Genomic DNA, 14,266 nt, shown 5'->3' with positions numbered 1-14,266 from the left:
CACAGCAGGATCCTGTAGGTTTTTGTCCCAGTGTTCCTTCTTTCCTGGCAGCTCAATCTCCACTTTTTTCTGGTCCACAGGGGCCAGAAAAATTGTCATTTTTTGGAGCCCACCTTCCCCAGTAACAGAGGCTCCTGTTTGCTGCTCCTGTCCCTGCTGATGTTTGAGCTGCTGTCTTTCTTTATAGGATATTCTCACTACACAAAATACTCCTCCACCCTTTCTCACATCTCTCATTTGCCCTTGCATTTCCTAACACCAACACTTTTGGAGGAGGCAGTCCATCAGAATAACACCATCCTGAGCAGCTGTGAGGAGAAAGTGTCATTTCTACCCTGCTCTACAGGAACCATATCCAGGCCTCTGATCCAAAACCACTCCAACTGTGGCTGCATTTGAGAGAAACAAGCAGCTCCTCGTCTCCCATTTTCTTTTATTACTTTTCTGTGAAACCGACGTCTTGGCTATCAAAACCTAACACTTGCCCTAAAGTTTCAGAAGCATTTGGGTGTGATGTTCAGAAGTTGCTGTGTTGCAGACACACAGAGAAATGCCACTGGGTTGAGTCTGTGTCCTTTTGAGCTAAACCAAAAACCAGACCAGAGAGACTCCTGAAATGATTCCACTCCAGCTGCAGAGTAAAATAGGCCCTGCTCACATCCAAGACACAGTGAGCTTTCTGAAAGTGCAATTATGTAAGAGATGAAGAAAAAGCATTTAGCCTCTACCCCATGATCAAAGCTGACAATTGACTTTGTATACAACTTTTTTCCTAGATCCAGTTGCAGGCTTTTATATTTACAAGGCTTTATATTCACAGTTCTGTGTAGGTCAGAGCCTGATCCATCGTCTACAAAGCCTGGGGGTGATGGTTGATTTTAGGGTTCTTTGCCATCCCCTTTCTTAGGTGGAGACCAACTGCAAGCTCGTAAACAGACACATATGTCAGCTCAGAACTTCTGGGGATTCTGCCTCAGACCATATCTGTCTGCTTCCTTTAATTAACAGCAAAAAAGTTCATAACCTTTAATCCTCTTTTTTCCATATAACAGAAAAGGAAATTATGGCATGATTTAGAATTTTATTTTTGAGCTTGCAAACAAAAAGAAATAAAAGAGTAAACTGGAGCTGTGTACTTCAAAGACACTTTCTTCCACACAGATTTTTCCAATTTGTTCTGTATAACACAAAGACTGTCAAAAGTGACATAGGGCTGTTCTTTGCAAAGAAAAGGCTACTCATGAGATCTCTCCTCCTATATCACTAAATTCACTGCTTCTAGATTTTGTGTTGTATATATTGAATATTCTCCATAATGAGGAAGAGATTGCTCCATAGCAATGTTAAGTATGCACCCAGTTGCACTGAGGAGAATAATTTGTTTTGCACATTTTAATTTACACTTATTTCTTTCTTTTATTCATGTTCAATAGAAGACTTGCAAGTATTTATTCTGTGCTCTAAGCACATTTGATATTCCTCTAGACAGACAGCAGAAAATATCCCCCTCAAATATGCTGATGATATCTCAAGTGAAAACAAGTCCATGAGACCAGAAGCAATTTTCCAAAGTCCATAGATACTCATAGGACCTCTCAAATTTAAGATATTTCAACTTTGGCATTTGTAAATAAAACTTGTATGAAAAGATCAGTCAATTATCAAATTATCTAAGAGCAAGACCAACATCACAGGCTTTGCTGAAAACCTCAGAGTTAGCAAATATAATGGCAATGGTGAGAAAAAACTTCAGCTAATAACAACCTATCTGCTTCCAAGTATATTTAATATTCCCAAGCAGAAAGGGCTACATCAGTCAGATTCTTAGACAAAAGACACAGTATTCAACATAGATGGAAAAATACCTCAATCAATCACTCTGGAATTAAAAACATTCTAATGGCCTTAGAGCTGTCCCAATGCGTAAATGCAAAATAAAATAAAATAAAATGTATCCTCCATAAAGAGCCTGAGTATATTATGCACAAGGAATAAGAGCTAAAGTCTTCTTGAAAACTGTTCTCTGCAATCTCTCTTACAAGGCACAAGAATGAAAGCACTTCACACTGACTTTGCAGTTTATCTCTTAAAGAAGAGATAAAATAACATCCTCTTGAGATCAGAGGTAAGACAACAGCTCTAAAAATACCATCAGGGTTATAAAAGATCACATTAAAAGATCAAACTCACCATCTGTATGGCACCTGGGCTGCTCACAGACTACCTGGTCCAAGCAGTGCAAGGAACTCAATTGTAACTTGCTCCTGAGCTGGAACAACAGGGAAATACTGGCACAAAATGGCCCCAGATTTCACGGTCTGCATCCTGCAAAAGCTTCATGAGCAGCAGCTGTTCCCAAGGAGAAAAGCTTATTTTCCTGAAAGGAGAAAGTAATGGCAGCTGATGGAAAGATCAGGTTTCCATGTTTCTGCTGTTAGCAGAGGGTGCTCACCTGTGGAGCCAGAGCCTGGATCAGGGCCAAAGGGCCACTGTGCAGATAAGGCCACCTTCCTCTGTCTTGTACTAAGCTTGTTGGTCAACATTTATTTTTAAAAATTCAGTGTCTTCTTCCATCTTCCTAAAAACAATGAGGCAGTAGAGAGTTGGAAGGGCAAGGGGGAAAGAGAAAGCAAACCCACTCCCCCCCCAGAAAACATTAAATCATCACTATCGCCTATCTCACCTTTCCCTCTGGCAATTACAATAATTCCCTTCCATCTCACCTGTGGCTTTTTATCTTTACCAATTAACTGCTGAGGCTGCATCAGCTCCTGTACCTGCTCCTTACACTTACACCTTGCATGAGAGATGGCAATTCTAAACATATAAATCCAGTTTTCATTTACTGTAGTCTGAAATTGCTGGCCTTACCATATATCTCTGCAAATGTTTAGCTTTCAGGCTGAACTAATTATCTGTGGGTTTTGTCTTCTGTATGCATGCTTTATATTTTATATATTTGTGTTCTGGTAGACATTACAGACATAATACAAATTACCCTGATGATGCATCTTAAAACTGGGCTTCAGCCACGTGTTCTGCTGGAACCTTTGACAGTCACAGGGAGATGAGTTACTGTCCACACAGAGGTGAATTTGGGCTTCACAACTGAGGTGTTTTTCACGGCACAGCTGTGTTGATTTTTGCTTGCCTCGTGGTGGGAAGTTAAATTTAATATTAGCCCTTGATTGGGTTAGATCTAGGGAGTGGAATTGGGTTGGGTTTTTTTTTCCCTGGAAAGCAGAGGTGGCTGATTTCACTGAAATTCAGCTTAGCCAGGCAAAGCTTGTGGCTTATATATCTAAAACTTTTTTTTTTAAAGCCAGCAACAGAAGCCCACATTTATCATACAAAATCAAGAAAGAAAACACCTAGCCACCTTCCCCTTCTAATGAAATTTGCCAGCAGTTTTTCAGTCTGATCTTGGGCTTCTCCTGTGTAAAGTTCATGTAGACTAAAATTCCTAAAAGCATCTTTCTTCTGCTGCAGGGATGGTAACAAATAACTGTGCTCCCTAAGCCGTGTTGCTGGACTTGTCATGCACCAGAGACACAATTACATTTTTGAGATAAATAGCATTTTAAGAGCCTGACAGAAATGCTTTCCTGAGTAGCCCCATAGAGACAAAGTGTTGTATGCCCAAAACTGAACACTTCTCTGCAATGAAAGCAATTTGTAAAAATAAATTTTCAGGAAAACCAAAAGGAAACTTCTTTAATTTTTTTTTTCAGTTTATCTGAAAATTTTCCTTTGCTCAATTTTCTTTTCTGATGCAGCACAGCACCTTCAAACCTGGCATTTGCTTTTGGCTGCCTTCTGCTGTGGCACTAAGAGCTGACAGCCACCAGAATTCCATTCAGGTGCTGGAGACCAAGCTCCAAGGCACAGACACCTGCATCTTGGCACAGAGAGTGTTTGGGGAGATGAAGCCCAGACAACAACTATGGTAAATCTATACTGTTATTTTATTTATCATCCCACTGCTCATATCTCAATGGTGGAGTGAGTTTCCTTCACACCTTGCTTCTGTCCTATTACAGAAACTACAAAAAATTTAAAAATTTGCATTAAAAATTAAAAATTTTTCATTAAGAATGTTGCTGTGATGTCCTTTTTATTAGAAGGGATGGGGAGACTCATGCATCTGTAAGAAAAGTATGTCCAAGGATCTTTGGAGTTAATTCAGGAAGTGTTTCTTTTCCCCAAATGGTATTTGAATATCATAAAAAAGCTGGCTATGTAATTAATTTAGTTACATGGAATGTTGCATAAATGCATGAAGTTCTTGAAAAATAGATTTTACTGAGAAAAACACATGTTAATGAGGAAAGTGGTAATTTGCTGTTCTAAATTTCCATAAACAAGCATTCAAAAAATCCATAGTTTTAAATAAAAGCTGTATAAAAAGCATCTGTCCTTAAACAGAAACAATTCCATCTGTCAGTAATATAATTTGTATTTCTCAACATTTTGCCATGACTCTGCAAATAGCAAAGTGTGGCAGCAGACAACAGCACAAGACTCCAGTTTATTGAGTGTTTAGCAGGGTCTCTGCTTCTCTTAGAAACTGAGCCCTGTATTTCCACTAATAACAGTCTTGGGGTGTGTCTTCAAAAAAACCCCAACCACAAACCAAAACTCAAAAATCCCCATAAAACAGCAAAAAGAGCACAGCAAGATCCTTTCTCAAGCTGAGCCGAAGCATAAAAAAGTCAATTTTAATATTCCTCATTCTCCTGGAAGCACTGGCTGCTATCCTTTGCCTTTAGAGTTCTGCTTTTCTGTTTTCCAAGGCTGGGTGGAAAAACATTGTTGTTTCTAGGTCACATATGATGTGGTTTCTTATCCAGCAATGTCCTGCTCAGACATCAGCAGTTCTCCTGGTGCCACCAGGATGCTGAGGGTGTCCTGAATGTGCAGCTCAGCTGGAATCAGCAGCCATCCCTCGTGCTGAATGCTTTTACGGTGCAATAATTATCTGTGTTTGCTTTGGGCTGCTCAGTGTGCACCAGGCTCATCAAAGTGGTGCAGTGTATCAGAATTACTGCACGGGCTATTCCATGGCACTGTTGTCACCTTGCTTTCAGTTTATTTAAGCTGTTTAGCAGCAATAATAATTTTCTGTCCTGTGGATGATAACTGGCAATGCCTGCACAGCTGTCCTGGCTGGCTGCTGTACAAGACTCACTGCAGAACTTTTCTTTTGTTCTGTATTCTCCAGAAAGTACAGCTCTGCACTGGCATCTTGGGGTGCATTTATCACTGTTCCTTTTTTGTCTGAATTTTAGACTGTGTCCTTTCACATATTGTGCTCTTGTGCCTTGGTTTTCACATCTCTGTTTATGTCTAATAACTGCACAAGATGGAGTGCAGTTGAGTAATCAAGCTTTACTGCAGAAAACAAACAAAAGAAAACAAACAAAATACATCCCACTGAACAACCTTCCTGTCCAGTTTCCTGGTGTTAGGCAGCAGCACCTCTCAATTCTGTCTAGAAGAAACCTCCAGCTACAGAGAACCCATCTGAGCACAGCCCTTACCCAAAAAATCTCTCTTGGAGTCAGACCATCAGTGTTTCTCTACTCCTTAGGGGCCAGAGTGTGATTCAGACTTCTGATAAGAACTTCTATATTTGTCCCCAGCAATGTGTGCTCTTTCATTCCCAGGGGAGTTTGAATATTTGGGCACATCTTTAAAAGAATCTGTTCACCCTGCTGCAGGGACCATCAAACAAACAACTCCCAGTGGTGCCTCTTTGGGTACCAGGCTCTTGGTAAATTCAAAAATACTCAAATGCTGTGATTTTGATAGTAGGATTATCTTGCTGGAGAAGTTCACAGAACAAAATTTATTAAAGAGCAACCAACCAAAAAAGAAAAAAAAAAAGCCACAAAATAACCCTGCTGCAAAAGCAGTCAGGCTGCCAGGCTGTTCTTCCAGTCTCCTGTAGATTTGGCACATTTGTCTGTACGTTTGTAGTTATTCTGGACCAAGTTTTGGAAATGCAACTAAAGCAAACATTCCAGCTGCCTAGACATGGTATCTGATCCATGTTGGCATCAGTGCCATGCAGGAGCTCCACCATGTCATGCAGTTCCCAGACTTGATACTCTGGGAGAAAATATCAATACAGTCCCATTGAAATAAGCTTCCATGTTATATCCTTCTAAATAGGAGAAGGATAGGGAAAAAAACTAACTTGCTTTCATTTGGAGCACTCTGGAAGGCAGAACTCCCATCCCAGTAACTCCAGGCTTTAGAAACAGAACACTAAATTATCTTCTCAAGCCCCAAATTAAATAGAATTTTCAGCACAAGAAAAAGACGTACATTTTTAAATGGTAAACATCTCATAGCATCTCTAAGCATTCAGTTCAGCACACATCAGCTCACTGCAGTTAATACTGTCCAATACCTTGTACACAATATTTTTGCTGCTGCTAAAGGTGCCATCATAGTTTACATGATTTTTTAAAATGAATTATTCTAAGATTCTGATTATCAGAATCCAATAACTACTACCATAATGTTCACTGGAATTCACTTTGAATACCTATTCAGGGCCCTTTGTAATGGATCCTGATCTAGCAGCTTGGTTCTGAACTGGAATTCCTTTCTTTGGATTTTGGACCCCCACTGATCTTTTGCATCACAAGTTGTTAATAGATTTATTGAGTTTTTATTTTGGTTTTCTAAAAAGAAATGCCATAGAAAGCAGTCTTATCTGAAATTCTCAGTTCCCAGGAGCATCCTGCAAACCAGCAAGGTCTAACCACAAGCTCTCCAAGCCTTCAACTGAGCTGAGCCCCAGGCAGTAATTAGTCACATTAACAGCTTCTACCTGGTGTTTCAGATGTATTCTATTAGCTTGTTACAAATTAATTTTAAGAGATGCCATGTGGCTTTACAGCATTAGTAGTCCAAAGCATGTCACAGAACAACTAAGTGGCTAAAGATTAAACTTTAACAGGTGGGAACTGAACTGCAGTGCCCCTGTGTTTAATCACTTTTGTAACAAGACTTGTGGGAAACAAACCCACACAGAGATTTGTTGTTACTCCATAAAATTTAAAATAAAACCAGAGAGAACTTAAAATGAAAATACTCTCCATAAAACCAATGTATTTACAAGAAACCTTACTTCTTCACCAAACAGGATGGATTTTCTGTGAAACATTATTATCTGGAAAAAAATATCCATTTAGCAAGATAATAATTCGACACAGCATAGTCAAATATCTCTCAGTGAAAATCTTAGTAGAAACAGTGCATCACATTGTTTCTCAGTGGCTCTGACACCTTCAGATATTTTTTTCTGACATCCTTCCCTCTGTAGCAGATCACTTTATTTTCTGGAGCACAAGCAGGTTATTCCTCCTCATTGTTTTCCCAGGAAGGCAGGCTGGCAGGGATCCACACCCTGCCCTTTACACTCCATTGTGCTGCAGTGCCACAGAGCTGAGCTGGCAGGATTCCACCTGCGGAGGAACCACTCACCTGCCAGGCGAGTGAGAGCTCCCATCTGTTCCACTCCCTGCTCCTGCTCCGATTTACCAGCATCTCCAGAAGGCAGCAAAAGGCTTTGATCTCGTTTTTATTTAGTCAAATTACCACGAAAAACATAACCTGGTCAGCTGTGTCACCCTCAGTGAAACAACAACAGCAGCAAAATCTGAAATTAGATATCTCCAGTGACAGCAGAGCTGAAATTTGTCTGAGCGCTCCAAGTCCTGGCACAAACCTGACAGCAACACTGTAATTGCTGTCAGCATTGGGTAAAACCTTAAAGATGGAATAGTTTACTGGCATTTTTAGGCATTTTTTAGCTGTAAGGCACAGAGGAAATATTTGCTTTTAAGAATTCTCTGTGATCTAAGGTTAAAAATACCATGGTTATAAAAATCCTATGTGTAGCATATATTCTTTAAAGCTCAAAAAACCAAAGTGACAGATATCAGATAAAAATGGAAAGGTACTCTTAATTTATAAACTAAAGGACACTGTGCCTTTAGTAATAGGAAGGTAAGGAAGGAATAGTATGGTAGGTAAGGAATAGTAAAGAAGATGCACAAGTCCTGGAATGCAGAGGCTTAAATCACCATATGCTCTGAACAAAAGGCTCTTTAACTTGTCCACCTTGTCTCAAATAAGACTAAATATATGCAAAATGTAGCAAATGCTACAGGGAAACTGCTCTTTATTGGAAAGCACCACGTATTCATTTTGAAGGTATTAAGACCCAGAAGACTAAGCAAAACTAGCAAAAATACAACCACACTCAGTACTCCACCAGTGATTACTGCTGCCCCCAAGCTGATGCTGGCCATGTCTTACACCAAATGTATATAACCACAGGGTGTTTTAACTCTCAAGCAGATTTCTCAGTAGTAACTTTTCTGCAATGTTTTGAAAAGTTACTGCAATTCCACATCCTAAAAAGAAAAAAAAAAAAAATTCTTGGTTTCAAGGTTACTTTCAGAATTTGGCAAGTGAAATGAACTCAAGTCCAGTAGAATAACTTGCTTACCAAGTAGTCATTTGGATTGGAAATATCTGCAACCTATTTTTGAGTGCTAAACAGTGATGATCAAGAGGAAGTAATAAATTAGGGACCTTCAGCACATGAAGGTTGCCATGGTCACCCATGATGACCCCATGGTCATCTTCACTCCCAAGAATTCCTCCTGGTCAGTGAGCTTAAGAGCTCTGTCACATAGCTGAAGAAGGTTATGGACTAGTGTAAACAAGAAGAAACATTTAATACAATTATGGGGGTTTAACAAGGGGTACAGATGAAAATACTGTTGGCTCTATCACTGTGACAAAGCCTCAGTAGCTCTGAGGTATTGATTATTTTTTTCAAGAAGGAGCAGGTCTGTATTTGTTGAGCACTGCTGTGGAATAAGGTGCTGCTGGCCTAAGGTTGTCAGTTTAAAAGGGTGTCGTGTCTTGGTAGCTCATACTTGGCTGAACTTGGAAAGGCACATTCCTGATGCCTGAGGTAAGGGCTGTGCTGTGATCCCAGCCTCCTTTTCTCCCTCACCAGCAGGGATGGACACAGGGAACCAGAAGAACATAAAGAGGGATGGAAAGACCATAAAGGCCTGCTGGTGTTGTCCTGTCCCTTCCTGGCACAGCAGCTCTCCAGCATTTGAGGGGTTGAAAGTTGAGTTTCCACAGTCTGTGCAGCGATTGCTGGGCAGGGAGCAGCAGATCCATGACAGGAGAGGCAATAATTCAATACTTTACAGCTTTCCTTTCAGCTGAAGGGATAAGCAGAGCAACATCTCCATGATTTCCATTCCAAATTTGCTCTTAGCTCTGAGAAGGAAGCTGTGCTCAACAGCGAGGTCAGGCTGACTAAATGAATGACCAATGCTAAAATAATCCTCTTTTCTGCCAGCATTTATGGATTTCACAGCTTTTTGAAGATGTTCCCCCTGTCTTGAACATGACTACCTGTGAAAAGTAGACTGGATGATTTTTCTGCCTGGTGTTTTTAAAGGAACTAAAAAACCCCCAACTAACTACTTAAGAGAATAGCTAATAATGTGTTTTAACAGTTTATATTGATGTGTACATGCTTCCCTTTAGTGAACAGATTTGCTGGTTTTGGCTGCACTCTTTGACCTTTAAGAAGGTAGTTATTAAACCAATTTATACCTATAATTTAAGAAGAGGTGGTTGCTTTAAAATTTTAACTTCAAGCACTTGAATCACTAAGGCAGGCAGAGAAACAAATTTATTGCAATTTGAAGAATGTTATGGGAGTAGTGCATATTGTTTACAGCTGCCACAGCAGTTGTGAGTGCATGGAACTTTGTTTGCAATCCCTGCAACTTCTGAAAAATGTGTATCCAGAATCTGATTCTAAAGAAAGGCTGCAAAATAATAATTAAAGTTTGAAATAGGCCTAATTAAGGCCATTAGAAATAATTTGGAACAGGTGTCCATATTTACAGTAATCAGACCATTCTGGCATATGGAAGGGATAAAGGCATTAAATGGAATAACAGATCATCAGGCTGAGATCTGTGTGAATTTACAGGAAGAAAAGAACAACATGTGTTCCAGCAAGTGCACACATGGAAACTATTCACCCACCTTTAAAAACTACTCCAAACCCACCTTTCGTTTTGAAAACATCTTCTATTTCTTATTGTTTGAATACATAAATTGATATTAGTTACCAATAGTTATTAGAACTAGTTAGTTAGTTATCAATAGTTATTAGAATTGACGTTACAAAATGTTAAGGATGCAAAGTCAAAGACTGAAGCATTAGGAAACACAGCAGAGTTTGAGTGAGTGCCTTGGAGCAAGTTTGTCCTTGTGTAGTGCTAGAAACAGACATCTAAAGGAAAAACCACCAGGAAAAAAAAAAGAAAATAAAAACAACACTTTGACACTCAAAGATCTGTCTGCCATGTTCCTGCTCCGTGAGATCTCATTCCTACTGTCAGGATAAGGAATACTGTAAATGACAAAAATTCACAGGAGGCAGATCATTGGAGTGAGGAAGAGGAAGACAGAAGAGTGGCATGATGCAAGGTGTTAGGAGAGCATGATGTAAAGTTGTGTCAAATTAAAAAGGCATCACTTATCTGGAGGTTTTACTCAGAAGCATCTTGTTGCACTCATGGGAAGAGAACATTCCCTTGGGAACAGCAGTGGTCTGTTCTTCAGCTGCAGCAGCAGAGCTGCTTTCATTTAACTATCAGTCAAAATAGTCAAGTGAAGGATAAAAAGAAACAGCTGCTCAGTAAAAATAATGAAGGTATCCAGGTGAGAAATGGAGGCAACATCAGCAGGAATAGGAAGCCCAAAATGAGGCATTGAGATCCATTGCAAGAAAGCTGAACAAGTCACAGGATTTTCAGACATTTGTGCCACCCTGCTGTTCATGGAATGAAGAGGATTTCTAAATCCCTCTCCTGCTAGAGCAGGAATTGTTTTGTCTCCCTGCTCTGTGCACAGAGCTCACCATCCCCTAATATGAAGCTCAGAACTGCACACTAAAGCAGCACAGAATGTGAAAAATAGAAAAGCTAAACCTGAGGCATTGCTGGGGTGCATGAAGCTTGAACCCCCCAAAAAGTGAATCCAATCCTGCTCCTCAGGCCATTGGTTTCTTAGGTATATTCCCTTAGAGATGACCATACCTTGTCCTTGTAAACCTCTGGTTTCTAGTTAGATGTTTAAGGGACAATATGACAGATTAACAAAGAGCACTGCTCTCATTTCTTAGCCACAGACAGTACATGCTCAAAAATGACACCAAGAGAGTTACCAAGTCCTGAATGTGTTCTTTGCCAGTCACCAAGTCTGATTAGCAAACCTTCCGATTTATCCTCACAGAGTTCTTTTATCCCCTCAAAAAACACTCGAGCTTCCCAGAAAAGCTCTCAAAAATGTAAAAAGTGACAAAAAAACTCCTAAAAACAGCCACCACACACAAGAAACACGTAGGCATATCCAGTCCCAGGCTGGGAAAAAGCTGCAGTGGATGCAGACAGCGTATCCAGGGAAGACACCTTTCCCTTCCCCTTCAGAGGAGGAGCTGTGCCTCAGAGCTACCAGGGAAGCTGCCCACCACAGCCAAAGTTAATCAGATTTTGGGTTGCCACAGGACCTTTTATTTCCCTTCCCTCTCAAAGGAGGTATGAAACCCAGAGGTATTTGCTGTGGTTATGTCTGGGGAGCCTCAGGAGGAATCAGAGAGAATCCCCAGGCTGGAAGTGCTGCCGTCACCCTCCCTCCTCCTGGCTTTGCACAGATAGGAGAGGGTCTGGACTCCAAGCAGCCTTCTAAAATTCAATATTGCTCAACACCAGCACCAGGGCTATAGATTAATATTTTCACTGACCACAAAGCTTTGTTCCTGGTAGCAAAAGTAGCAAAAAGTATGTAATACCCTCTAGAAAGCGTGACACTTGTACATTATGTGAAATTCCTGTATTTGCAGGGTTCCCATGCAGCATGGGGCTGCATAAACCACTCCTTGTTTTGGTAAGGATATTATTACACTGTGTGCACAGCACAGTAGGGCTAAAGGTAGCTCAAAACTACTGTGTATGGTTTATTTTATCCTTCCCGACTTAAAAATTGATATAAATTGTACTATGGTTAAACAAAAAAACTTGCATAAATGATTAGCTCTCCTCCTTAGGTGGATAATTAATTACCTACTTCTTTTCCTTGTGAAAAAAAAAAATTGTTGTCTATTGTTTCTTTGCTTGTTTTGGAATTTGCTCCCTTGAAATGATCTAAGGCACAATATTTGTTCAGGTTAGTTACGCAGTAAGGCAGTCCAAGCTGCTAACCAAAATAAAATGCAAGAGGGTTGTGGAGTTTGTAGCCTGAAATGGGTAAAGTATTTTCTTTTTGATTTTTCCAGAGGATTTTTTTTTTTTTTTTTTTTTTGTAAAGAAGAGATTGTGAGAGGCAGAACATTTTGTATTGGGTTTGGTTTTAAGACAGTGCATTTCTCTGAGGATTTTTTAAAGTTGCAGAGTTCTTTTCAATATCTTATAATTTGGAGTTTCATAGCCAAAGCCCAGGGAAAAAGAAGCTGAAACCTATTCGTGTGCAGCATTTCCATATTGTAAATGACCTTTACAGCAAAGATTAACACCTCTCCCCTGGTGTTGATCCATGAGAAAAAACTGCACTTTTATTTTACTGGCAAAATAACATGGTAAAACATCTTGGATTCGGGACTTTGTGTTTTATTTGATAGTGAACAAGGCCAGTTTTCCTGATTTAATCTAAGACACTGAGTCCAATGCCTGCAGACTTAAGGATTTACAGTGAGATGTGTGTTACAGACCAGAGATGGCCATAATTGCTTGAAGCAGTGGGTGAGAGAAAAGTTTTTAGGGACGTGTGATTAAATTAAAATGTGTGTCTTGGACATGCTGTGCTTCAGGTTCATTCCTGTGTCCCGATGTTAACACTTACAGTATGTTAGGCACCACTCACAGAGAATTAAACAAAACAGAAGTTATTCAATATCCCAAAGAGTTCAGAAGGGCAACAAACAGGTGAAAAGAGAGCTTCAGACAGGAGCCGGCTTTCAGGAATGACTTGGCGCTCTTCTAAAACATTTTATTAAAAATATATTCTTCCAGTTACTGGGGGATAGCTGCACAAGGCAGCACTGTATGAAGAAATATTCTTTTCTTTTCTTTTTCTTTTAAGAGAAGCCAATTGTAGAAAGGGAGGCAATATATCCTCACACACCTTACTTCCCTAAAATCTCCATACCATCACTGTTACAAAAACACTGGATAGATTGTTTTAGGTGAAACACTGGTGTGCTAAAATATTAAATAAAGTTATTATGAATTTTTGGAACTGGACACTGAAACTTTTACACGACAACCAGGCAACTCTACCTCAAAAACTGAATGAGAAATATTATGGCATTCCAGAATCTTGGAAGAGAAAACAAAGAATCATCTTAGAATTGCTAGGAAATAATGAGTCAAGAAGGAGATTTTAGAGAAATTTCTGGCTTGTTAAAAATCATCTGGGGAAAAAAAAGAAGATTACAAAACCTGGATCAGCTTTTCTGAAGAACTAATGGGCTGTAAGGTAACTACCACATAAAAATCTGTAAAGGCTGAGTTAGGGACAGATTGTACTGAAGTAAAAGAAATCTTCTTGAAATACCTTCCTATTTCCAAAGCACATAATCTCAAAAAAATCCCATGAATTAAATGGATTTAATAATGTTATAAACCAAGGCTGGTAAATAACACTCAATAAACATCCTGAGGATTTTTTGCCTGAGCTCTGGTGCACGAAGCACCTTAGGTCTGTTAGTCTGTGAATCAAATCCACCACATCATCACTGCAGAGCACCTGAGCCTCCCTTTCATGACAGTTCAGAAGGGATTCAGTGTGAGATCACAATTCTGGAGTGGTGTTCAGCCTACAAATATGTGTATATAGATGCTTGGACCACTATTTCCACATTGCTGTGTGGGAAAAGTCTTTTTTCAGATTCTTTCACCTCTATTAAAATGGTCTTCCACCACATACTTGAACTGGGTCATCGGTTCACTGTTCATTTACTCAATGACTTTTTGTATTTTGATCCTTTCTTCTTACTTAAGGCAATGCCAAAATTAGATTTTTTTGCATTAAAGCATCTCATTTCACCACAAACCTGGTCTGGCAAACACAGCTAGAGTAAAGGATACACGATTATGGTTATTTCCAGCTAGTCTAAAGTTGCATGAGAGGACATTAGAGCAGACAG

General features: G+C 39.7%; 1 long non-coding RNA gene across 1 annotated transcript in view; it reads right to left on the bottom strand.

Annotated features, from left to right (window-relative positions):
• The window catches only part of LOC134418117 (uncharacterized), a 38,465-nt gene extending 36,100 nt beyond the window's left edge, over nt 1-2,365 (bottom strand). Inside the window, exon 1 of the long non-coding RNA XR_010027706.1 lies at nt 2,191-2,365. This is a non-coding gene — a long non-coding RNA (uncharacterized LOC134418117). The remainder of the gene's footprint in view (nt 1-2,190) is intronic.
• Between the last annotated feature and the right edge of the window lie 11,901 nt (nt 2,366-14,266).

Source organism: Melospiza melodia, chromosome 4 (assembly GCF_035770615.1).
Source record: "Melospiza melodia melodia isolate bMelMel2 chromosome 4, bMelMel2.pri, whole genome shotgun sequence".
NCBI lineage: Eukaryota > Metazoa > Chordata > Aves > Passeriformes > Passerellidae > Melospiza > Melospiza melodia.
This window is presented reverse-complemented; position numbering and strand designations above follow the sequence as displayed.